The following is a 25,036-nucleotide window of genomic DNA, read 5'->3' as shown; positions in this document are numbered from 1 at the left end:
GACCCTTGCGGAAGGGCTGAACCAGATGTTGATCAACCAGGACTTTCCATTAACTTATGAGTTTGATCTACAGCTGCTCTGTGTTTGTCTGGCAGATGTCTGCATGCCCTGGATGTGGAGAGAATGAAGTACTTGGAATTTAAATGGACTGATTTAGTTGGCTGTAGTGATCACTTGCACTGTTAGATAAATGGGGTGGAAACGTTTAAAAATGAACGGACCATATTATGATGATTAGAATAAAAGACGAGTGAGAAGAGATGCCTAAGAAAAATAAAAATAAAACCATGTTAGCGTGATGAAATTTCCCTTTAGGCCTCTGCACAGTGGGCTGCTTAGATGAATCACTGGAGATGTTTCTGCAGCCCATCCCTGCATGGCCATTAGGACTCTCAGGGAGGAGCGCCCCATCTCCTTCCCAAGACTGATTCTGGTTATCACCAGCTGCAAGCATCTTGCCTGGGAGATGGTCAGCTTGATGGTTCTGCTGACAGGGCAGGGGCTTTCTGAAGAAAGGAGCAGATGGCAGAACTACCCTAGGCTCTGTCAGTAATACTGCCAGATATAAGGCCAGGTCTCAGCTGCCTGCCTTGCACTGGGCTCACCCAACGGTGCGTGACTGGGGATTTTCCCTAGGGCCACGGGTGAGATGCCCGTCTCCTCCTTTTCATCTCACACTTATTCGTGGAACTGATACACTTTCAGAATTTGGGTTGAACACATATGTATTATAGTCCTTTGTACAATGTGGTAGGGCTTATAAAAACAACACAGTTGGCTGTTCATATCTGCAGGGTCCTAATGTGCAGGTTCAACCAACCACAGATTGAAAATATTTAGAGAAAAAATTGCATCCATATGAAACATGTACAGACTTTTTCCTTGGCATTTTTCACAAAGACAATGCAGTGTAACATCCATTCACATAGCACTTACATTGTATTAGGTATTATAACTAGTACAGAGATTATCTAACATATACAGGAGGGTATGTGTAGGTTATATGCAAATACTAGGCCATTTTACATAAAGGATTTGAGCATTCTTAGATTTTGGTCTCTGAGGGGGGTCCTAGAATCAATCCCACAGATGGCAAGGGACAACTGTATCTCAGAGTGAAGATAAGAATGCTGTTCAGGCAAACTAGGCTGGAACCAAGGAGGGATGGGTAGGAGATGAACAGAGGGAGCTTATTCATTGGGCAGTGTCCTACAGGTAATGAGGTCCTTTCTAATTATGTTTAAAGTTGGGAACTTATCCACCCCTAGGCATATGCCAAAAGAATTGAAAGTAAAAACTCAAATCGATTTTCTTTTTGAGAGAGAGAGAGAGAGAGAGAGAATTTTTAATATTTATTTTTTAGTTTTCAGCGGACACAACATCTTTGTTTGTATGTGGTGCTGAGGATCGAACCGGGGCCGCATACATGCCAGGCAAGTGGCTACCGCTTGAGCCACATCCCCAGCCCCTCAAATCGATTTTTGTACATATTCATAGCAGCATTATTCACAAGAGCCAAAATCTGGAAGCCACTCAAGTGTCCATCAACAGATGAATGCATAAACTAATTATGGTCTATGCATGCAAGCAAAATATTATTCAGAAGGTCACACAATGGCATGGGGCTATGGGCCCAGCTACTCAGGAAGCTGAGGTAGGAGAATCACTTAAGCCCAGAGGTTTGAAGCCAGCCTGAGAAACATAATGAGATCCCATCTCAAAGAGGGGAAAAAAATAAGGAAAGAAATTCTGACATATGCTATTACATGGATGAACCTTGAGGACATTTTACTAAGTAAACAAACCAGTCACAAAATGACAAATACTATATGGTTCTATTTATATGAAGTGCCCAGAATAGTCAAATTGATTGGGACAGAAGGAATGATGGTTTCCAGGGTCTGTGGGAGTTAGTGTTTAATGGGGACAGTACCAGCTTGGGAAGTTGAAACAGTTCTGGAAGTGGGTACTGGTGACGGTGACACACAGTGTGAATGTACTTAATACCATTGAATAAGCTGATTAAAAATCATTAAGATGGGGTTGGGAGAGTCGCTCAGTGTTTAAACACTTTGCCTAGCATGCATGAGGCTCTGGGGTCTATCCGTAGCACTGCAAAAACTAAAAATGACTAAGATGATCAATGTCATGTATAATTTACCATAATAATTTTTTTAATTTTAAGAAGTTGGGAATTTATAAATTAAACATAAGGCACACAATGGAGAGGAACCATAGACTTCAGGACCTCAGATAGAGCCACCTCAGAAGCACAGGGTCTTGTATCTGCCTAGCCCCCGGGATGCTGGGAAGATCTGGGAGGATGAACAGGCACATCCCAAGCCCACACTCCTGTGGTCCAGGCTCCAGAGTTAAGGGGCAGGGAAGCCTAGGTTTGAGCAAGGTGTGGGCTGATTTAGGATTGTGTGCAAATACTGTGTTTTGTGGGTAGTCTCAAGAGGCAGCTCCCTCTTGAGACACAGTGAAAATTAAACAATGTTCCTGCAGGTGGTGCCTGGCTGGGGAAGACCCTTCAGGAAGTGTGGGCTGAAGTTATGGTTGATATTTTTTCATTCACCATCATCCCTGTTCCTCTTCACACCTGGAGCTCAGTTCATTACCCTCCACCTCCTCCATGAACCCACAACCACACCTCAAAGCCCTTGATCTCTCTCTGGCACTGGGAATCTTTCCAGCTCTGGCAACTTCTCCCAAATGAGGGGCGTGCCCCCCAGGGAAAGTTCATACATGATGCACAGCTGGGACATGAAATGAAGTTGACCCCCTTCCAGATCTTCTGCAATGATGTGGAAGAGAAGATCTCATGCTGATGCTAGTGTGTCCATAATTATCTCTAGGGCCTGCTCATCCCCTCCCCCCACGCTTTTTTAACACAGAGAGAGAGCCAGCCTCAGACTCCAAGCCTCCAGCTCGCTGCAGTATCTGGTAATAATTTAATAACTTCCCTTTCTTGTATTTATTTTTAGAGTTACTTTCTATTTTGGGTAAGTGAAACTGGTTTTCTATTTACCAGAGTGTATAACGTTTACTTTTAAAAATAACTTTAAGTAAAAAAACATGGGTCAATTTAAAGAATAATATTAAGTCAATAATAAGAGAAGAGGTGTGTGGCTCTGGCAGGAACCACAAAGGAGGGGCACAGTGGGGTATAGACATTTGATAGACCTGGAGAATTTCTGTGCATCTTTCACTCCCTTGGCAAATTTGAGCTCCTCTCTGACACCCTACCCCTCCAACTGAACAACCAAATAGCACCAAAGTGCACATCAGGTGTCACCCTTTGTGGAAATTGCCTCTTTGTATTTCTAAAGAACATTCCCTAAGGCAGGCAACGGGGGGGGGGGGGCACCCTGGGTCCCCAACCCTCAGCCAAGAGTAAGCCCAGAGCAGACATCTGGGAGTGTTTGAAACATGGAGGTTGCTGGCTCAGAGGGGCAGAAGGGTGGCCTCAAGGGCAGGGAATGGCAAGGCCCATGCACTTCTAAAAGACCAGGCCAACTTGTCTAGGCATCAGAGGTCTCTCTCTCTTCAGACCTCCTTGGTCCAAGCAGCAAAAGTTTCTATTTGTGCCCCTGAAAATGTGGATTCAGAAAAGGATCAATGGGCAAGCTCCCTCTGAAGGGGAGGTGGTACAAAATACGGAACTCCAACACAGGATGAATTTAGGCCACATGTCTCAACACAACTGTTTTATGGGTTCATGCAACCTAAACTTGTGACAACAGTAGTAATAGTAGTGCCTGCTGCCTTTGCATTTTATATCACACACACACACACACACACACACACACACACACACACATATATATATATATATATATATATATATATATTCTCACATTTACCATCATCTGACATCTCTCCCTTACAACACTTCACAATATATTTATATATGTGTATATACATATAAATACATGTATGTATTTATGCATACATGTAATTTTACTTATTCTTCAAAATAAATCCTGTCTGTTATAAATTTGATCCCATGTGTTAAGGGCTTGGTCCCCAGTCTGTGGTGTTCTTGGGAGGTGGTAGAACCTTTAGCAAGTGGGGCCTACTGGAAAGAAGTTGGGTCACTGGGGGTGTGCCTTTGAAGGGGATTGGGAGTCCTGGCCCCTTTTTCTCTTTTTGCATTCTAGCCACCAAGAGGTGATCAGCTTTGCTCCACCATGCGCTTCCCGCCATGATGTTCTGCCTTGCGACAGGCCCCAAAACAGTGGAGCTGACTGACATGACAATGGACTAAAACCAGGAGTCCAAATAAACCTTTCCTCCTTGTAAATTGTTTATCTCAGGTATTTTGTCACAGTGATGGAAATCTGACTAAATACTATGTATATATTATTTTACTTATTTATCAAAAGAAATCTCCAAAGCTAGGGACTGTTACATGTGGTAAAACTGAGGCTCTACTTTGTCCGACAGTCACATAGATAGATTAGGGACACAATCTGACATCTTCTGATTCTTCTATCTATTCTTCTGTCTACTCAGCCTTCCATGTAACAAGTTAACCCTCACACATGGCTGTCCCTCTGTTCAGCCCAGCCTGGTTGGGTAAGAACTGCTCTGACAGTCCGTCTCAGTTGAACAGGAAATGTTATGGATCCCATAAAGACATACGCTCAACTCCACATGGACTCTGACCATGGCTTGGATGCTTTTCAGTGTGGCCAAATATATCAGCTACCCAGGAAACAACCTTATACTTGGCTCAAGGACTGGTGAGACCCAGAATATGGGGCTTCTGATGCCCAGGGCTGGGGTTTGGGATTCTGAGTCATCCTGCACCCTCTGTCTACCAGATGGTACTAAGATAGGAGTGCCCAAGCCTCAATTTTCTGCAGCTATGTTTGAAAGCACTAGCTTAGAAAACTTAGAATGATCAATGAAGAAAGGTTGGCTGTCTCTTTTATGACAGTTCAAGGAAAAAATAAAACCAAGTTAAGCTTTGAAAAACAAGCTACTATGTCAAGTGCTAGTCCTACTATGATCAGTGGCTGACAAGTCCCGTCCTAAGTACTGCAGACATATCAGCTCATCTAATTCTTATAGGCTGCTGTGTTTGGAAAGGTTTGAGTGTGTTCTTCAAGGATACCTGTGTTGGCAACTCAGTCCTGAATGTGGCAGTGCTGAAAGGTAGTAGGGTACCTTTAAAAGGTGGGCCTATGGGGGAGGTGGTTAGGTCATTGGGAGCACTCTCCTTGGAAGGGATTAAAATTCTCCTGGGACTTTAAGTTAGATCTCTCAAGAGTGAGCAGTTATAAAAGAGCCCCTCCCCACTCTATGGCTCCCTGTCTCTCTACATTATTACCTCTGCTCTTGCCATTGTTACGTGCCATTCACCTTTATGATACCATTACCATAAGGTCCTCACCAGACCTGAACTGATGATGGCTCCATGCTCTTGGACCTCCAGAACTTGTGGGCTCAATAAAGATCTTTTCTTTATAAAGTATCCAGCCTCAGGTATTTCATTGTAGCAGCGGGAAACCAACTAATATACAACCCTATGGGTCCTATTAATGTTCCCATTTTAAAGATTCAGAAACAAATGCTATGGCTTAGAAATGAGGTGTCCCCAAAAAAACTCTATGTGGGATAAGTAAAAAATTTTCAGAGGTATAAACTAATCGGTGGCTAAATCCACTAGTATGTATTAGCTGGGCAGTAGCTATAGGCAGGGAGGGTACGGTTGGAGGAAGTAGGTCACTGGGGGTGTGAATTATGCTTTATAATTTGTCCTTGGTAAATGGAGCTCTTTCTGGTTGCCATGTCCTGAGCGACTTTCCTCGGCCATAACCTTCCGCCATGATGTTCTGCCTCACCTGGGGCCCAGAGTTATGGAGTCAGCTGACAGTGGACAGCTCATGGCAAAACCATGAGCCAAAATAAATATTCCTTCCCTTAAGTTTTCTTGTCAGTTCTTTTGATCACTGCAACACAAAAACTGACTAAAACAGAGGCCAAGCAGAGAGAGGAGGTTGGAGTGACGTTTAGAAGGCTCTTGGGACTGTTGATGATGGTGGGTGACTCTGGATCAAGATGCTCTGAGATCCATAGCTTAGGAAGGAGACCAGGGTCTCTCAAATTGGGATTCATGGGGGTCATTCACCAAAATATCATTCAGGAATGAGAGGAGGCAGAGAGGACGCTGAAGGAATGGGGTCATATAAACAAAATGATTCGGAAGTGGAGGCACCTCCTGGAAGGGCAAAGGCTTTGCTGTGCATTGTCCTCCCAAGTGTGCTCTGTAGAGGCTCAGACCCGAGTTCTGGAATTGAACAGGAAGCTGCACAGGAAGACAGCTGGTCATCACCATGCTCTCCCTGTCAGTCAATGCTTAAAATTTACTATCCCAAATCTCCCTGCTTCCGACAGTCTGATCCCTCCTTCTAACATATTAGATAACCACCTTCTAACATATTAGATAATCTGTTTTCAGTATTCAGAGCTATCATATTGCCCCATCCCAATCCCCACAGGGGCAGGGATCTACAAAGGGCTCAGAACATCTAGAATAATCTAGAGGGGACCAGAAACCATACCAATGTCATAGAGAGCCTTTTTCTTTTGCACATCCTGGCAGTGGTCCTACCTTTCTGTGGGTGCCAAGGGTCTGCTTCCTCAGGAGGGCCCCAGGACGTTGCACAGCAGGCTTATGTGAGGGCCTGTGTCAGAGGGGTTATCTGCCGCTGTGTAAAGAATGCTTTTAAACCAGTGCCTGAGCTCCTGACCTCCTGAGAGAGAAAACAGATGCACCATTTATCCCCTTCCTGCCCCTGGAGGAACCCAGCATCTCGGGTTTTAGGGAGCCGGGTCAAGCTAAGGAATGTCTGGCCTTTGCACCCTAAGGGTTAATGACAGCCTGCTGTTCCCAGAACACTAGAGCCTGAAAACTGTAAGCCTCAGAGCTTACCACAGGATCCCTCTGAGAAGTCATCTCCCTGATTAACAACTGGAAAGCCAACCCTCGTTTTTTGATAGGTTCAATGTACACACTGTACAGAGTTCGGAGGTGGAAGTGCTGTTCTACTTTTGCCACTGGGAGGTCAGGAGTGCTTAATAAGACCCATGTCCCCCACTTGGCTGGACTTTGGATGTGCCTTTTAAGTCTAAGGAACTCTTTTTTAGGGTTCTGCTCAAAGCCACCTCTTCGCTCGTGTTAACAATCACACAGCCCATGTTGTCATTTACAAAGCATTTTCACATAAGCCGTGATGGATTTGGGAAAGAGACTGAGCTTAGAGCTGAAATTTTCCATTCAAGGCACTGTTTCGTGACCGTGGGCAACTCACTTAAATTCTCTGAACTCTGCTTCCTTGTTTAAAAAACCCTACTGCAAGGAATTATTGTAAGACTGACATAACACTGAGGATTTTAAGGTCAAAATCAGCTTCTGGACCAATGTGTTAAAGCATTTGGATTATCATCAATTTAAAAATTTAGGAGCTGACCCTTAAAAATCCAGTTTCCATGTTCTTGAGGTTAAAGTGAGGTGCTCTAGCATATCTCAGAACCAGCATCCCTACTTTCCAGCAGTCAGGGCAGAGTGACAGCCATAGCCTTCATAGGTAACCCTAAGGGACTGCCGTATAAATTGCAATGTGATTGTAATTGTGTATTACGCTAGGGGAAAGACATTTATTGTGTCTAAACGCAGTAAAAGCAACCCAAGTGATCATTACCAGATGAATGCATAAACAAAAGGTGGACAATGGTATATTAATGAGCCCTAACAAAGAAGGAAATATGGACACATGCTATGACCTGTGTGAACCTTGAGGTCATTATGCTAAGGAAATAAGCCACTCACAAAAGATGCTGTGTGACTCCACTTCTATAGGAGGTACTGAAACTGGGCAAATTCATAGAGACAGAAAGTAGAACAATGGTGGTTGCCAGGGGCTGGGGGATGAGGGGTGGGAAGTTGGTGTTTAACTGGGACACAGTTTCATTTGGGAATGATGAGAAAGTTCCAGAGATGGATGTTGGTGATGGTTGCACAACAGTGTGCTTGTGTATAATGCCACAGAATGGTGTACTTAAAAATGGTAACAGTGGTACATTTCATGTATGTGATACCAAAATTCAAGGTGGGGGGGGGGGGTAGGTGCCCATGATTTACTAATCAGTCCCTAAAGACTTGGGGGAGGTGTGGGTGTCATATTTCTCTCCCTATCTGGCATCCTTGCCCACACCAGCTGTCAGGAAGCCCACAGAGAGGTTTATTCCTCTCCTGAGGTCTCAGCCATCCCAGGCTGGTGTCTAAGGAGGAGCAAGCCTCCTGATATTTATGCTATGTGGACCAGGCAGGCCAGAGGGCCCATACCTGCACGGTGTCTGCAGCTGCAAAGCACGGCCAGATGTTTGAGCTCTTGCTTGTTTATAAACCAGACGTCTGCTCCCATCCAGACCCCCTGTGTTTACACTGTGGCAGGGGCTGGGGTGGCCAGCACAGCCAGTGCACATTTGGAAGGCATGTCTGGGGGAGTCACTCCATGATGCTCACCAGCTCGCCTCTTAATGTGTGACTGTCAGTGGGTTCATTAACTTCTCCTTCCTCAGTTTCCTCAACCTCATAGCAGAGATACTAACAACTTCTACCTGTAGTGTCATGAACCAGTGGATGTCTCTACAGTACTCAGAATCATACAGGGCATGCAGTAAGTGCTCAATCCATGTGGATCATCATAATTATTCCTGCTTCTCTTCCTGCCCTTTTCCCCCCTATTGCTCCTAGTTTTCCTTTCCAGACCCAACTCATAGCATCAGCTCAGGGATGGGGGCAGGGGCAGTGGGCAGGAGAAACCCAACCCAAGTCGTCTTGGGCTTTCTGAGAAAATAAACTCATTTCCACACATCTGATGAAAAGCAGGATTTGTGCAAACATTTAAAATGCAGAAACGTTTGTGAATTCTCTGGCGATAATAGAAATCTTTATATAACGTGCATGTTACCTAGTCTGTTGTAAAAAGCCCTTGTTGTAACTTAAAGGTGTGCAGCTCTCAAAATAACTGGAATCTCCCTGGGCCAAAACAAGAAAGCCCATCGGTGCTGCAAAAGTTCAATTATACTTGGAAAAAAAATATTTCCCTTTATTTCGCTGTGCAGTGAGGCGTGAAATTGTACCTAACCATCCACTTAGCTGGCCCTTTGAATACTCAGCCCTCTGCAGCACTTGGGCAAGGTACATGGTGCCAGGCTTCAGCTGGTTCTGCTTTGCTAATTATTCCAAATAAATAGCAAATGTCGCCTTCCTGTTTCTCTCCCCCCTTTCTCTGCTGTCGTCTGCTCTTCATAAATGTTCGCTAATTTTCACACCAATTTCCATTTTGGCTCTAGTTCTGAAGAAAGAAGCACAGGGACATTTGTTAGTGAAAAATCTGGGAAATTTGATTTGGGAGACGTTCTTTTTATATAGGCATTAAATTGTTGAAAGGACCTGGTTTGTAATTTGTAGTTAAATTTGTTAAATCCCAGAATGTTTTGATTTTTGTTTTTTTGCTCTTTTAGTAATGCAGAGTCCAAATTAAGTTAAAAATATTTCCAACTCCGTATTTGGCTTGGTTCTGCATTTTCATCAGCTATTATGGATGGAGAATATTAAATAGCACAACAATAGTAATTTCAGGATTTCAGAACTCAATGGGGGTGATTTATAGAAACCTGAAGCTCTTACCATAATATTTTGTTAAAAATGTTTCCTCTTATTGTGCCTGATTTAACACAGATTCTTGTCTTTTGTTCTTTATTTCTTTAAATGACTGAAATAAGTTAAATGCATACAGGTTTATCTTAGCCTCCAATGCAAAGATAAAAGGAATCAATATGAAAAGCACCCTATAAGTTATATCAATGGCAGAAGAATGTTGAATTTTCATTACTGACCAGAGTAAATGCCTCAGCTGTTTTTGTTTAAAAGCTGAGTTGGGGATTGGATCTGTTTGCTAGGAAAAAAAAAAAAAACACTGACTTAACCTTTCGGAGACTCGATGTCATCTATGAAGTGGCAGTAATAAAACAAGAGTTAAATTATGTAAAAATGTCAGCCATCAGTGGCATGCATGGTGCACAGCAAGTTTTGAGTATATGGCTGCTTTTATCATAATTCCCTCCTCTCTTCCTTCCAAAATATTTAATAGGCTCCCACTATGTGCCACAAGCTGTGCTAGATGCCAAGAGTATAAGGCTCACAAACTTGCTGATTCAACACCAAATTTGCAGCACAGTGTCTGACTGCTTGGAACGTTGGGGTCAGCTCAGATATCAGAACTTGCTTTATACCGTCTCCTAACCTTTGCCTTCAGTTCTTTTTTGAACTTATTTAGAATTCACTGTGTACATTCTCGAATTTGTACCCATCATTTGAACAGGAAAAATAAAGCACCACCAATGTCCTTAGTATCATTAAGCACACATGACATGCTTACCAAGATTGTTCCGCACCCATGACATCATTTGGTCTTCTCACCAACATCCTGGTAGGTCAACAGAGTTATCATCTTCATGTTACTGATGAGGAAACCGAGGCCCAGAGAAGTGAGGCAAATTTCCCAAGGCTGCAGCTAGAAGGAACTTTCGGATCAGGCACTTTTGTAAGAACTATGGCATATTGCTTTCCTGTTCTCTCCAAAGTGGAGGAATTGCTTCTAATACCCCTAAAGCATTCCCACAGTTGATCATGCTCTTAAAAATTGCTTGGGTATTTTCTGAGAGCAGTATCTGTTCACCAGAACACCAAGTAGCCCTTCCCTGGGTGGAATCAGCTGTGGCTAAGCAGTCCCAGCACCTGTTTGATTTAGCCCAGGGTGGAAAACAGGAGGGATGCAGGAGTGGTAGGAATAGCAGGTTCCTGGCTCCTCTCTACCCAGCCCCTGGCCTCAGCCTGTGGGTGACGGACTTGCCTTTGCCGCTGCTGCCTCTTGTGGTGGAAACAGAAATTACAGTCAGGAGAGGTGACCAGGAGATGGGCTAAGTCTGACCTTCAATAATGTCCAGTCTGGACCCCCACACAGCAGCCCCTGTGGGCAGTCCTTTCGGGCATCAGGTCAGGGGAAGTAACCCACTGTTGAGGGGTGAGGCAGCACGAGGAATTTAGCTCCTAGGCTGTGGCCAGTTCCCATCTCTGCAAAATCTCACGGAAGGCCCTGGTCCTGCTGCCAAAACCGTGAAGTGGCTTGTTTTTGTTCACCAGCCTGCATTAGAGAGCAACTCTCTTAAAGGTGTTGCCATCAGACTTTCCCATGGGAATTTCTAGTATTTATTGCCTTAAGTTTAAGAAAATGCTGGCATGAACGATGACGTCACATTTACACGCACCCCCCCCCCCAAGAGTAAATGTCAAAAAATGGGGGGAGGGTATCAGGAAGATCCTGGGTGTCTGTCTTTCCTTCTTCTCTGTACTGCAAACCTCAGATCAGAGAGATAGGAGAATAATTTTTCCTCTTCACATATCCTAGCAACATGTAGTTGGTAAGAACTTATATAAAATGTGTAGGACAGGGAAAAACAGTCCATGCATTTGTGGCCGGGGTGGGAGTAGCAGGTATAAGGCAAGAAGAGAAGGGAAATGGATTCTGTGGGTCTATTTTCACTGGGAACAAAAGGTAGCTAGGTTCGGGGAGATACTTTTCAGGTTAGCTGACAAAGCATTTTGGAAACTAAAGCTTCTCAGTAGTGTGATTTTTATTTTATTTTTTTTTACTTATATTTTGGTGGTGCAGGGGATCCACCCCAGAGCCTCATACATGCTAGACTGGCACTCTTCCATTGAGCTCAGTTTGTGTAAATCTTAAAGCTGCTTTGCTTGTTTGGAAGGAGAGGGTCCACACCCAAGGATCGCACTCTCTGGTAGCCTAAATGATATTTTATAGCACAAACTAATTTTCTTAGGATTAGTTTTTCCACGTGACACAGGGTTCCTTGTGGATTTTGTGTGCATTGGCACAAAACCTACATTCATCATGGCCATGGTCATGGCTCGATCCTGGTAGCTGGACAGTCCCCATCCAGCGCTCCTTTACCCAGATGGGCATTTCCAGGCTCATCTTTGCAAAGGATTTTTTTTCTGCTCCATTATTTTCCCCTGGAGGTAAACAACTGAAGGCTCTGTCAATCTGTCTTGGCCTGAGAAAGGTGCTTCTGTATTAGGTCCACTGTACTTTGTTTATATGATCCAATCTGGGGATTCTCTGTGCAGTGAAAGCCTCAGGGTTCATGGCCAAGCAGGAGACGGTTGGAAGCGATTAGCCAAAGCAGAAATAAACACACTATGAACATAACAACTGAGCTTATCCTGACAAATTCCAAGTTAAGCACTTTTAAAAAATGTATTTCTGGAGTGGCCTACTCACCGTAGAAAACAAAAAACACAAAGAGGGAGATAAAAGAAGCCACACATAATACCACCATAAAGAGGTAAAAGTTATTGTGTTGAATTTTTTTTCTTTGGTCCTCAAAATGGTTTCTTGTGTGTTATAGTTTCTTTTTATAGCCTTGCCATTTCATGAGCATTTTTCCATGTCATTAAATTGTAAAATAAATAAATTATCATTTGAAACAATTTTTTGACCTTTTTTATTACAGAAAAAATTTAAACATTGTACAAAAGTACAATGGAATACGAAACTCATGTACCAATCATCTGATTTCAAAAATTACCAAGTCATTAACAATCTCATTTTTCTACAAATATCTTATTTTCCACCTATTTACCCCCTGGATTATTTGAAAGCAAGTTACAAACATCATATCATTTTAATTTGGGGGCAAGTATTTCAGTATAAATATCTAAAAGCCACAGGCATTTTTAAAACAAAAATCACATCTGAAAATTTAAAAATTAGCTAGCACTTCATATCCATTAATGTTCCAATTGGTATACAGCTTCCCCCAATTGTTTTCTAACTTTTAATCCTTTGAGTCAGGATCCAAATAAAGCTTGTGTGTCATGATTGGCTGGTATGTCTGTGATGTCTCACTTAGTCTTCTAAAGTCTACTTCCTTTTCCTTTATTTTTCCTTGCAATTTATTTATTCACTTATTATTTTAGTTTTCTGCGATGCTGGGGATAAAACCCAGGGCCTTGTGCATCCTAGGCAGTGCTATACCACTGAGGAGAAACCTGGTCATTTATCCCACAGTTTCTCACCATTTGTATTCTGATTACTGCATTCCTGTGGTGTCATTTACTATGTTCCTCTGCCCCTGCATTTTCTGTAATTGGTGGGTAGATCTAAATGCCTGACAAGACTCAGGTTTTTGGGGGGTCTGGTAAGAATATTTTTCAGTGGTGGAGTATCCTCCCACCAGGAGGCACAGAATGAGTGTTTCTTTTTGTGAGGTTGACAGCCATCGATCCATTTATTCATTATTTTATTAGGGATTTGTAAAATGATAATATTGAGAATTCTGTTGCTTGCCTTTGCTTACTAGGTGGAACATTTCTATAAAGAGAATATTCTCCTCAAACTGTTCAGTAACCCTGTGATAGAATCCACTTAGGGACAGCAATGCTTTATTCCCCCCCCGCCTTATTTACTAGTTTTCAAAATAATGAGTTTGTTCCCAAGCATCCACCAAAGGGGACCACTACATTCTGCTATTATAATTTCATGCATTTAAACATATTTGGTGTATTTAAATCATTCAGTTATTTTACTGATGCCTAAGAGGTCCCATCTTTAGCCAAAGAGAACTTCAGAGTGCCTTGTGAGTCCTTTTGACGTGATTCTAGCAATCTCTGATAATTTCTTTACTTCCACTATGACAAGATTATCTGGGCTTGTTTTAGTCCATTTTCTGTTGCCATAACACATTACATTACCTGAAATGGATAACGTATAAAGAATAGAAGTTGATTTGGCTCATGGTACGGGAGGCTTGTAAGTCCAATATCATGGTGCCAGCATTTGCTCAATATCTAGTGAGGCCCTTCTTGCTGCAAAAATAATGTGGCAGAGGACATCACATGATAAGACAGAACAAGCATCTCTCTTCCTCTTCTTATAAAGCCTCTAATGCCATCGTGGGGACCCCACCTTCATGACTTCATCTAAATCATAAATACCTCACAAAGGTCCCACCTCCAAGTACCATTAACCCGAGACTTTGGGATTAAGTTCCCAGCACATGAACTTTGGGTGGACACATTCAAATAATGAAAAAGCTCATGTATTCCTTTAAGGGAGAAATATCTAGAGACCACAATCTGGGTGCAATGGGTCCCCAGTGATACTGACTAGTCACTTTTCTTGTAGGACTATCTGTGGACAGAACTAGAAATTGTTCATCTGTTTTTAAGATAAAATACCTCCTGAATGCATGCTGCAATTTTCAATTTGAATTCTAGGCTATCACGTTTTTCCTTAACATGATTTTTTTTTACCCTGGCTGAAAATCTTGCCTCTCAACAGCACCAACCTAATTTGCTTGCCTTATCCCACAACATACCTGAAACTGTCAGAATGAAAATAGCAACACCACCTTCAACATATGGTTACCAAACACAATTTTTAAAAAATTTTTATTTTTTTTTTTTAGTTGTAGTTGGACACAAGACCTTTATTTTACTTATTTATTTTTATGTGGTGCTGAGGATCGAACCCAGGGCCTTGCATGTGCTAGGCAAGTGCTCTATCACTGAGCCACAACCCCAGCCCCACCAAACACAAATTTTGCTTTTGTTTTTGCTGTTGCTGTTTTAGGTTTATTATTACTACTACTATTATTATTGTGTATTGAAAATCTTTTTCTTCTAATGGAGGTGTGATATTCCCTACTGGATATAAAATTTTCTTGACCTTTGGACATTAAAGTTGCATTCAAATGTTTGGTATTAGAAAAAATGCTGTGGTTAACATTCTTGCCCTTGACACGTGTGTGTGTGTGCGCGCGCGCGCGCTCTGGCTAGGCAAATGCTCTACCACTGAGCTCTATCCCTAGCCCTTTATTTTGTTTTATTTTGAGACAGAGTGTCTCTACGTTGCCCAAGATTCTCCTGCCTCAGCCTCCTGAGTAGTGGAGATTATAGTCACATGGCACCATACCTGGTGACTCTTGACTTTTAGTTCTGATCAGTTCTTTAGGCCAGAATTTTAGAAGTGAAATGAGCAAACAGGTGTCTAAGCCTGATACATAGGGCCCAGTGTCTTTTCCAGACACTGGAAAAGACAAAAGGCCTGTATCTCTGCACCCTGATCAACATTTTTCATTATCATTAATAATAATTAATGGTTTAGTGTTACCAAACACTCAAGAAAAGGTACCTTGTTTAATGGGATGTCAGGGATTCTTATGAGTTTTTCTTAGTGCCTTGCAAGATTTGGGTTGTTGATTTTTAAGAGAGGGTCTCACTCCGTTGCCAGGCTGGTCTTGAACTCGAGAGCTCCAATGATTCTCCCACCTCAGCCTCCCTAGTACAAGGACAGTTGCACCCAGTGTGATTTGCAAGATATTTTTAATATCTGAAGGACAACAATCTTCTGTTGTATTTGTTACATATTTTTTTTTTATTTTGTTATTTGCCTTTCAATTTTAATGGTTTATATATAATGGTTTATATATATTTACTTTTTCTACTTTATTATTTTTCCCGCTTTTATTGTTTATTCCCTTACAAATTACATAAGTGATACATGTTTGCTGTAGAGTTATAAAAGTTTAGGAAATATATAAAAGGCTTCACTTATTTTTACATTAACTACTTCTTTTCTTTGTTAGTGATGCTGGGGATCACGGCAGGGTTTAGCACATGTTAGGCAAGTGCCTGAGTGCTAAGCTGTACCCCAAGCCCCACAACTCTTTTTTTTAATATATCTGTAATTTATTATAGCATAAAGGCTAAGGAAAGGCTGGGACTTATCTTCCAAATAACTAGTCCTCCCAGCACCATTTGCTGAACAGTCTGCTTTTCTCTGTAGTACATATGAGATTGTTTGGAACAGGAATCTTTTTTTTTTTTTTTTCCCTTCCTTCAAAATCTGGCCCAGTGCCCGTGTGTCTCCATTTGTGTGGTTTTGCAATTTTCCTTTACAACTCACGTCGATTTCTTGTTATTTTTCCCTTTCAAAAATGTCTTGGCTATTTTTGTCTGCTTATTCTCCTGAATACACTTGAGTATTATTTTGTCAAGTTAAACCATCATGGTGATCTTTTATGGGAATGGCTTTAAATGGAGTTTGGGTTTCCTTCTGATGGGAGGGCTGGCTGAGCAGAGGCGAGTTTCGGATGAGGAGCTGTGCGTTGAAGACCATGGCTCCTCGGATCTGAGGGGCATGGGTGGGAGATGCTGCAGCCACCCAGGTTCTGTGGTTTAGATATGGCTTGAGTGTGTCTCCCACAGGTTCATGTGTTGGGGTCTTGGTCCTCAAGGTGACTATATCGAGAAGGAGGTGATTGGATCATTGGGTGTGTCATCCTTGGAAAGAATTCATGCAGTTCTCTTGGGACCCTGGTTTGCTCCCTTGAGTGAGTTATTAAAAAAAAAAAAAAAAAAAAGCAAGCCCAACCGCTCTGTCTGTATCTGCTTTTCTGACTCACCATGTGACCGCTTCTGTACATACAACTACTACTGTAATGCTGTCTGTCATGGCATCTTCCCCAGAGATGAGCAGAAAGCCAACACTGTGCTCTTGGACCTCCAGAATATTTTTTTCATTACAAATTATCCAGCCTCAGGTGTTTTGTTATAGTGATGGAAAACAGATTAAATACATCAGCTTCTTGTTGGAATCGGAATGGAATAGCATGGAGGAAACACATTAAAGACATGGTAAAGAGAAGAATGACATCATTCTGGGATATGGAGACTGAAGAAGGAGGGAATTTAGAGCAACTCCTTGGTATCCTGTTTGGTTAACTGGATGGGGGTGGTGCTTTCCACCTAGAAAGGACCAATGGCTCTAAGGTACCTGTGTTCTCCAAGTCACAGAAGGTACTTGAGAACATACTGGTGTTTATCCAGGTGGCCATGTGTTATTCTTATCCTCTTAATATAGAAGGGACTGAGATTCCCGTCATTAAGTGACTTGCCCTGGTCACATGGCTAGCACATGGCCTCCCTGGGATATCTACTCTGTTGTGCTGTGAAAGCCACTGCTGGTTCTCCCACACGTGGTGACTATTGCCTGGTCCCTCTCACCGTCATTCCATGTCAGTGTCTGTTCTCCCAAAGAGGGATCAGAGAAGGTCTTATGTGGGCCCTTGTTCTCCTTTGTCACCCTGACATTGGTGGACTCAGTAAGTGATTGTTCAGTGTTATAGGTTGAATTGTGTCCCCCCAAAAAACATGCTGAAGTCCTAACACCCAGCACCTCAGAATGGGACCTTATTTGGAAATAAGTCATTGCAGATGCAATAAGGTAGAGCAGGCCCTTAATCTGGTATGACTGGGGTCCTTATTAACAAGAAGGAAGGAAAGGTAGGTTATGTGATAACAGAGAAGAGAGCTCACTGTGAGCTAAGGAAAGCCAAGTATTGTCAGACACCATCTCAAGCTGGGAAGAGGCAAGGAAAGAGGGTTCCTAGCCAATCTCCCAGGGAGCAGAGACCTAAAGACACCTGGGTTTTAGACTTTTGACCTCCAGAGCTGTGAGAGAATGAATTTCTGTTGTTTTAAACCACCTAGTTTATGGTGGGACTTTTGTTACAGCAGCTGCAGGAAACTAATACATAAAGGATCAGTGAATGATCCCATAAAACAGTGTGAAATTCAGACATTTCACACACTCTGGTAGGTCTTCTTTCTTTAATAGGAAGGAGAATGTGTATCTCCAGGGGCCTGTGGTTATACTGTGAGTTGGAAAAGAGAGAATTTTGTATGCTGATTCCCTGCAAGGATCCAGGCCCCATTCTTGATACTTAGCCAGTTAGCTCATCTGAGCTGCTCAATTTTGCAAAAAAGGGTACTGTTATCCCCATTTTCCAGGCAAGGAAGCTGAGGCTGACAGACATTAAAGGCTTTGCTCCAAGACTTATTATTAGCACATCTAGTATCCATATAGAAAGTGGTCATCTGTTCATTATTTGATCTGAGTTGCTTTTTATAGGCTTTTCAATGTAGAAAATGGTTTGCATGAAGTTCTATAATGAGCTTTTTTATTTCATGAAAATAATTCTCAAACATCTGGACCTTGACAGGATGGGAAAGGAAAGCATATGTTTAAAAAAAAAAAGTCCTTTCCACTTTATCTGTGACTACTTTTCAGGGCTTTTAAGAGTTTAAATGATGTTGTGTTTGTAGGTACTCATTATTGTGCTCCACTGTATGAAGAAGGAAAGAGGGTTTTCAAAGACAAACACCTCTTTTAGAGTATGAGAGTATGGCATTTGAATTATTTCCCCTGGCTACCATATCTATACCTTTTTCCTAAACTGAAACTCCTGAAAAATTAGGGACTTTAAAATAATTTTTCATTTTACTATCCCTAGTCCAGTACGACATGGTGTAGAGGATTCTGAGGGCAGTATGGAATAGTGATAAGTGAGACAGACTGGCAAAAGGATTTGTGACTAGCAACTGAAAAAGTGTGTGACCTTGGGCAAGTCACTTTATCTTGACATGCCTCTGTTTTATCACCTATAAAATGGGACAGCATCCATCAACATCATCTTCTTCACCGTCGTCTTTATCTCGATGAATTGTTTGGACCAACTGGCCCCAGGTCAGTACACTGTGGACCAGTCTTGAGAGTTCTTTTAGCTCATGCTTTGGGATTCTGTGAAAGCCGAACTTTTAAATGAAGGGGCAGCCTGCATGGTCAACTGAAGTTTGGGTGCTTAAGAATAAAATCATGCTTAAGAATTAGAATTTGAACTCCCCATCACCAGTCCCCTCTTTATCACTTACAAAAACACCGTATACATAAGAATTACCCAGAAAGTAAGGCTTCAATGAGATTAGAATAGGCACTCCAACATATTTGGTGTTTTTGTTTGTTTGTTTGGTTGGTTTTGTACTGGGGATTGAATCCTGAGCCACATCCTCAGCCCTTTTGTAAATTTGTATTTTGAGACAGTGTCTCACTAAGTTTCTTAGGATCTCACCAAATTGCTGAGGCTGGCTTTGAACTTGAAATCCTCCTGCCTCAGCCTTCCAAATTGTTGGGATTACAGGTATGTGCCACCATGCCCAGCTGGGATTTTTTTAATGGTTGAAAAAGTTTCATATGTAATTCACATGGTTGAAAAATGTGTAAGTGTGTGCCCCCACAGATAGCCTATGCTTTAGTGTTTAACCTACTCTCTGTCTAGCATATATTTGGGCATATGTCTCTTTTCCCAATATTTCACAACATAAACAGCATATAGTACGTACTGCTCTATACCTTGTTTCCTTAGCTTTGTAATACATCTTGGAAAATTTTGACCTGTTAGTAGATAAGGAACTTTCCCATTCATTTTTACAGCTGTATGGTATTCTGCTGCATGGGTGTGCCCTGGTTTCTTTAAACAGAACCTTGCTTGTGGATATTTTACATTAGGCCCGCTCTTTTGCCATTACAAGCAATGCCATGGTGTAAATTTATATACAGTAATCCCCCTGATCTTCAATTTCACCTTCTATGGCCCCCGTTATCTGCAATTAACCACGGTCCAAAAATATTAAGTAAAATAAAATTCCATAAATAATTAATAAGTTTTAAATAACTTTCATTATAATATGTGGTTGTAATTATTTTATTTCACTATTAGCTAGTTTATCATTAGTAGTCATTATATTATTTTCATTATTACCATGCCTAATTTAAAAATTCCAATTTATTATAGGGATGTATAGGGGAAAACATGGTATAGACAGGTTTTTGTACTATTCACAGTTTCAGGCAAACACAGGGGATGAACCCCCACACACAGATAAGGGGAACTACCATATCTATCATTTCCTGCACATATAAGTACATCCATCTGGATCATGGATCAATTAGCATTGCTCTTTTGGATGGTGTTAGTAAACTTCCTTTTATCAAGCTCCTGGTTCACCACACTTTGACCTCCGTGGCCTGGGCCGTTCTCTTGAGTTAAAATAAGTATCTCAGGGAAGTTTTAATTGTCAGTGCTCTATACATGCTGTTGAGCATCTTTTCTTTCTGTGTATATTATCTGATCCTAACTTTTGTGTCTGTTATATAGTTGGGGTTTTTCTTAACAGTTCGTAGGAGTTCTTTGTGTGTTCGGGAAATAAGATCTGTCTATGAAATGAGTGGAAGATATTTCTTCCACGTGCGTCATTAGTCTTTTCATTTCACTTATGGTAGTTTTTAGAGGCACAGATGTTTTTAATTTTTATCTAGTCCATTTTATCAATCCTTTCTTTTATGGATGGCAGGTTCGAAAGAGCCTCACCACTTTGAGTTTCCAAAAGTATTTTCCATTGCTTTCCACTTTACGGTCTCATGTTTACCTTTCAATCTTTGATCTAGTTGGAATTTGCCTGTGTAAAAAGTCTGAGATGTGACTCCAGCTTCATTTTCCCAGGTGGTGCTGCCTAAGTTACTTCAATCTAAGTTACTGAATATTCCATTACTTTGAAGCATCATCTTTCTCATAAATTGAACTCTTATATATAGTTCTGCCTCCTTTGGGACTTTTAATTTTGTTCCTTTGATTTGTCTATTCATGTGTCAATGCTGTATTTTTAATTACCCAGACTTTATACCACATCTTAACATCTGATGGAGTTACCCTGCTGGTTACTTCTTTTAGAATTCAGAAGACGAATTTTTTTTAGAATTTGCCTGGTAAGCCTTGACTTTTTGGCTTTCCATATGATCTTTAGAATAAGTTTCCTATTTCAAAGAAATATCTCTCGGTATGTCTTGTGTGACTTGTGTTAAATATTTAGATCAACATAGGAATAACTGTCATCTTTATGATGTTCAATTGTCCCATACAGGAACATGATGTGCTTCTGTGGTAATTCAGGTCCTCTTTTGTGCACATTAGGAGATTTAAACTTTTTCTTCATGTAGAAACTTATTATTCTTATTGTCCCCTATTAAGTTGTGTGTGTGTGTGTGTGTGTGTGTGTGTATACACTCTGCTAGGATTAAACCTAGGGCCTTACTTAAGTCAGGCAAATGCTCTACCCCTGTGCTATATATCCCAACTCTTGTTAAATTTATTTCTAAGTATCTTGTATTTTAGACAAGAATAGAAAGGAAATAGGATTTTTTCTTAGATTATATCTTATAACTGGTTATTGTTATATTGTTATATTGTTTTATAATAAGTAATAAGAAAGATATTGCTATTCTTTCTTTCTTGTTTATTGGTACTAGGGATGGAACTCAGGGGTGCTTTACTACTGAGCTACATCCCCAGGTCTTTTTTATTTTATTTTGAGAGAGAATCTCACTAAGTTGCCCAGGTTGGCCTTGAACTTACAATCCTCCTGCCTCAGCCTCTGGAGTCACTGAGAATACAAGTATTGGGCTAGAAAGTTATTGATTTCTATATAAATTTTTTCTGGTGTCATTTTTTAAAATGACATATCAAAACCAAGCATATTTAGGGGACACCATGTGATGTTTTGTTACACGTATCCTTTGTGCAACATTCAAATCAGTGTAAGTATTGCCAGGTACAGTGGCACATGCCTGTAATCTCAGAGGCTTGGGTGGCTGAGGCAGGAGGATCGCAAGTTCAAAATCAGCCTCAGCAACTTAGTGAGGCCCTAAGTAACTTAGCGAGATCCTGTCTCTAAATAAAATATGAAAAGGGCTGGGGATATATGGCTCAGTAGTTAAGCAACCCTGGGTTCAATCCCTGGTACCAAAAAAAAAAAAAAGAAAGAAAGAAAAAAAAAAACCATTTCGGTAAGTATATTGTCTACTCAAACATTTATCATTTCTTTGTGGTAAAAACATTAGAAATCCTTCTTTTGGCTTTTCTGGAATAGACAGTACATTATCATTCTATACACTCACCCTGCTGTACTAGAACGAGCACCAGAACTAGGTTCTTTCAACTCAGTACCATGGACCAACCTTGTCCCATCCCTTCCTCCCCAGACTCAGGTGGCCGCTTTTCCACTCTTCACTTCTATGAAATCATAGAAAGTTAGAGAGCATCTAACTGAAATTAGATTCCATAGGGATGAAATCATGCGGTACTTGTCCTTCTGCATCTGGCTTATTTCACTGAACAAAATATTCTTCAGATCAATTTCATATTGCTGCAAATAACAGAGTTTCATTCTTTCATGTTATATTAATATTTTATTTCACTGTATTACTGGATTCTTTTAACGATTATGGTTCTTTTGAGATTTCTAGGAAACAATTATATAAGGATCTGAGTTTTGTGAAATAAAACACAGGTAGTAAACAATACAGTCAATAATTTTACTGATTAACAAGAAAAATGGGAATTGGGTGATTTTGTTTCTCCTTTGTTGGGAGTTGTGTCTTTTTTGATTTTGTTTTTCTTTTTGTTTTGGGGATTGAACCCAGAAGTGCTTTTTCACTAAGCTACCGCCTCAGCCCAATTTTTTAAATTAATTTATTTTTTTAATTTAGAGACAGGGTCTCCCTAAGTTATTTAGGGCCTTGCTAAATTGCCAAGTCTGGTTTTGAACTTGTGAACCTCCTGCATCAGCCTCCCCGGTCTCTGGGGTTACAGGCATGTGCCACCACTCCCAGCTGGGGTTTATGTCTTGAAAATACCAAAGCAAAGTCAGTTTAACAGAAGTTGAAAATTGAGCTCTGAAGTTGAAATGCAGTTTCAATGAAATAGAATGTAATTCCTTATGCTCTCTGTGCTCAGAATTAACTTTGACTTAGAAATAGTATGCTCTCACAAATAATTATAGGTAGAAAGAAAAATCATCTAACTGAAAGCCGTACACAGCACAGACTAATGCCAGGCACCCTAAACTAAGAATCGGAGTCCTGGCTGTATCTCCAGTTCATTGCAATGTTGCCCACCTCCTTGGATCTCAGTTTCCTCAGGTGTAAAACAGGGCAAACAATACCTATCAGGGTTGTTGTGAGGAGTCAAATGAGATAACGTATGTAGAGCACACTAGCCCACTGCATGGTGCATGCATGATATTCAACAAATGCTGGTTAGTGTTATTAATACATCTATTAATTTAAGCTGTGCTTGGTGTGCCAGGATACAGATTGGCTGCTGTAACAGAGACTCTAAATAGCTAAACAAGATAGAAAGTATTTTCCTCTTGGATAAGAGTGCAAATGCTGGCATAGCAGCTCAGGGAGTCTGGACACCCAGGTTCCTCATGTGCTGTGGGTTTTATCCTTCTGAAGAGTGGCGTCCTGTCGTGGTCCCAGATGGCTGCTCCAGCTCTGATGTTGGCATCATCGCTCAGCCTGACAGAAGCAAGAAAGGGAAGGGGAGGGTGGTGCTGTTTCTCTTCAAGTGCAGGTCTGAGAAACTGCTCCCCCACTTCTACTTGTGCCTCTTGGCCAGAGCAGTCACATCACCGTACCCAGCTGCAGGGGATCTGGAAACTATAGGGTTTATGTCCTCCTGAAAATTTACTTGCTAGGCAAGAAGGGAGAAAGAGCACCCGGGACAACCAGCTCTCAGAGCTCTCCTGAGTTGACACTTCGGCCAACGACAGACCACATGTACAATCGTGCTTCCATAAGATGACACTGGGGTGAAAAACTCCTATCCCCTGGTGACGTGGTAGCTGTTGTATCATCATATGCCATGCTGCCCACGCGGATGCATGTGGTCTTGCTGCAAACAGACCCACAGTTCTGCCAAGGCACAACAGGCATACGTGCAATTCTAGGTGGTATGCGATGTTGATAACGGTAAGAAATGACCAGGTTACTGATTTATGTATTTGCTGTACTATACTTTTTGATCATTATTTTAGAGTGTACTTAACTTTGTATTTATGAGCTTCCTATAGAACAGTGTGGTGTTAGGACAGCAGCCGCCTCCCCCTCCTCACACAGTGACTGATAGACCATCCAGCTTTGTGTGAGTGCATGTTGTGATGTTTGCATAGCAGTGAAATCGCCTGAGCACACAGTTCTCAGACTGTGTTCCCTCTTTAAGTGACAAGTGACTGAATATGAAAATGATGCATCCCATATACCCCCAGAGGGCCACACACCTGGGCCTGTGGGTCACCATGATGGAGTGCCGGGGTTGCTGGGGAGCAGGAGGGCACAGGGTCTGGCCTTATGTCTCACTCTACTATAGGACCAGGAGGATGAGGTAATGGCCATACCTAGATCAACCTAGCTCCTTCTCTGAGGCTGGCTTTGGGCACCTTCCATTTCCTGTAAGTGCATTCTTATGGTTAATGAGATCTAACCTGGAATCATATCTGATATTTGCTGAAGCATGACAGACACTATTCATAGAGGTCAGGTCTTGATCATTATGCCAGTAAACAGTAGGTGCCCATAAATGTTAGTTGATGGCTACTAGACTAAGGAGGGTGAAAGGATCATAGTGCTGGAGATGACCACTTGCCAGTACTTTCATATCCAGAGTTGTAAAGAGGATGTTTTATGTGCAATCTTCTTAGAAACTTAGGGAGACTAGACAACAAAACCTCCCCTGTCTCTCAGGCCACTTCTCTAATTAGGAAAAATAGTAAGTAAAAAGGTGGGGTGCAGTGGGGTGGGGGTGGTGCGGCATCTTTTGAGCTTGAAAGCTGTGTTTAGGCCAGGATAGTTCTGCCTTTAATTATCCTGTCTGAGTTTACTTTAATGAGCATTATTTTTAAGGCTTTCATGTAAGGGAGAGGGAAAAAGTGCTTTTTGCATCTCAGCATATAAAGTGGCTTTATTCATAAGCTTAAAGGACAGTTGCTGTTGGGTCTGTAGGGGCTCTGAGCCAGAAACCTCAAGTTGGAGTCTTAACCAGAAAACAAATGGCAAGTTACTATCTGGGAATCAGAGTATGCAGGCTGGCCCCATTGCCCTCTTCCCATGACCATTCTCCATCTATAGACATGGGGAAATAGAACCAGGAATAGGGCATGTAGGATCAGCCTCCTGAGAGCCTGACATTTCCTTAGGCA

The 25,036-nt window shown here is 41.6% G+C and overlaps 1 protein-coding gene across 1 annotated transcript in view; it reads left to right on the top strand.

Annotated features, from left to right (window-relative positions):
• Positions 1-25,036, top strand: part of Col23a1 (collagen type XXIII alpha 1 chain) — a 359,610-nt gene that overhangs the window by 103,455 nt on the left and 231,119 nt on the right. The gene's annotated exons all lie outside the window — the stretch shown is intronic.

Source organism: Marmota monax, unplaced genomic scaffold, assembly GCF_021218885.2.
Source record: "Marmota monax isolate L192 unplaced genomic scaffold, Marmota_monax_Labrador192_F-V1.1 WCK01_AAM20220418_F8-fsc00199, whole genome shotgun sequence".
Taxonomy (NCBI): domain Eukaryota; kingdom Metazoa; phylum Chordata; class Mammalia; order Rodentia; family Sciuridae; genus Marmota; species Marmota monax.
The sequence above is the reverse complement of the archived record's forward strand: the minus strand, read 5'-3'. Positions and strand labels throughout refer to the sequence as shown.